The sequence below is a fragment of the Thermobia domestica genome, chromosome 12 (genome assembly GCF_964235325.1).
Source record: "Thermobia domestica chromosome 12, izTheDome1.hap1.1, whole genome shotgun sequence".
In the NCBI taxonomy this organism is placed as follows: domain Eukaryota; kingdom Metazoa; phylum Arthropoda; class Insecta; order Zygentoma; family Lepismatidae; genus Thermobia; species Thermobia domestica.
In genome coordinates this window covers 50670049-50672203 of record NC_137465.1, presented here as the reverse complement: position 1 = coordinate 50672203, position 2155 = coordinate 50670049, and positions in this window count along the sequence as shown.

Sequence of the window (2155 nt, the reverse complement as noted above, 5' to 3'; positions counted from 1 at the left end):
TTCTAGGTCACAGGAGAAAGTGCTGGATGAGAAAGTGACATGACAGTATAACCATAGGAAAATGAGTTTGAAAAAAAAAAGCAAAATAAAGAAAAGGTGTTAAAGGCGTTTGTAGCCTCATTACGTGACTATCCTCCATCGTAGCCTCAGGCTATGTAGCTCATATAAACGTTTCTTGGAAGAATGAAAAAAGATGAAGACAGAATTACTTCACTTCTCACGGTAGTCAATTTAATATTTATTTATTTACTTATTTTTGCCTCGCACGTTATTGACAAAACCTGGGATCATACGTGTATAGAATCCAACGTCAATTTTGCCTCCTTCCATTGAGGAGTGACGAATAACTTATTAAAAGAAAAACGGTGAAACTTGTTCCTTTGTTGTCTCTTAGTCTTTATGCAGGAAGTCCTGGTTTCAAATTCTTGTGACGAAGATTGGTACCTGCTCTCTTTCTTCCCCTTTCTTTTGCTTTTCCTCTTCGTTAAGAGAGGAGAGAAAGTTCTTGTTTGCAAAGATGTACTAAGATCTTTTTCTACATGTGAAGTGTTAAAAAATGAATATTTTTTTTTAAAGTTTAGCATAATTGAGTATTCTCGGGAATTTGAAAGCATGGAGGGAAGAGTAAAAATTTCCCATTGGCAAAAATCTTGCCTATGGTGCAAAGGATCCCTGGAAATTCCAGCTTGTCATGAACCTAGATTTTCTAGGGAGTTTTGCGTTTTGTCTTGCTGAGGTTTTTGCTCCGGTTAGTACAGTTGCGTGATTTGAGTCATTAGTTCAGATGATGATTTCGTTTTCGGTTCGAATCCTATTATTCTTCTAAGCCTTTTTTCCAGTTAGCTAGAGACGGCTTTTCGGATAGCTGATCTCAGCCTGTTTCTGCCGTCTATACTGAGAAAAGAAACGTTATCCCGACAGCGGTATATTGTATATACAAATATAAGGAATCCTTATGTTTACTACAGAAGCCAGTACGGAGCATACGTTATCCATATTCTACATACGCACTGTCCTTAGATATTACATCATGCTGTTTCAGAATGTCTGACATTTAACAGTCTTCCGTATATTACATACGTATACGTACGTTACATACGTCAGCTGTATGTTACATACGTCTATCTGTATGTGAGGTCCTGGTCATCTATATGCAGTTCTTTCGTTCGTACTTAAAGTACGTTTATTCGGAACATTTATACGGAAAATACGTATAAAATATATTTTTTCAATTAGACCCTATACGTTTGCCAAAAACTACAGGATTTACACTTTGTAACCTATATTTCTACGTACGCCTGGTAGTTTTTCTTTCTCAGTGTAGAGTCGGCTTCTCAGATAGCTGTCCTCCACCTGTTTCAATCTTCTATTATACCCACTGTGACACCACAATGCACCATGTCGTTCCTCACACGATCTCCATACTTCTTTGGTCGCCCTCACACTCGTTTCCCATACTCATTACATGTGTCCGTGGTTTTTGTCCGACATGCTGATTCCACGTTCGTGAGTTTCGTGGCTTCAGCCCCTCCCCCCCAAAAAAAACGTTGTTGTGGCCTTTGCCCGCTAAGTACTGGTATTGGCCAAGTTCAATCACAGAAACTGAATCAGTTTACAAAATCAATCACAGGAGAATGGAATAGTTACATTTTCTAGTACACATTATTAAGCTTTACTGCATTTAAATCTTGTACTATCAATAGAGACCCAGAGCTCCTGTTTGTAATTAATCTATTGCAATAACATATGCAAAAAGTAAATTCTGAATATTAACTACTATTTGCTACTAAAATAGAGAGTACAGTGAATCACTACTGAGATACTGCACGATCTATTTAATCCATAAAGTTCAGAAGAAATTCAAATAATGAAATACAAAAAATTTCGATACGAAACTCAACTTCCCTTCATGCTTTACCCAGGCTTGATAATGATTGGTCTAAAGTGAATAATGTGAACACACTCTTATTTCTGATTAGTCGAACTTCTGTCGAAGGTATTTAAAGGGAAGTTCTATATACTTTTATTATTATTATTATTATTATTATTATTATTATTATTATTATTATTATTATTATTATTATTATTATTATTATTATTGGTTTCCTTCAAGATTTTCAGAATAAATTGCCAATATTTACTCAAAGTGGAAACA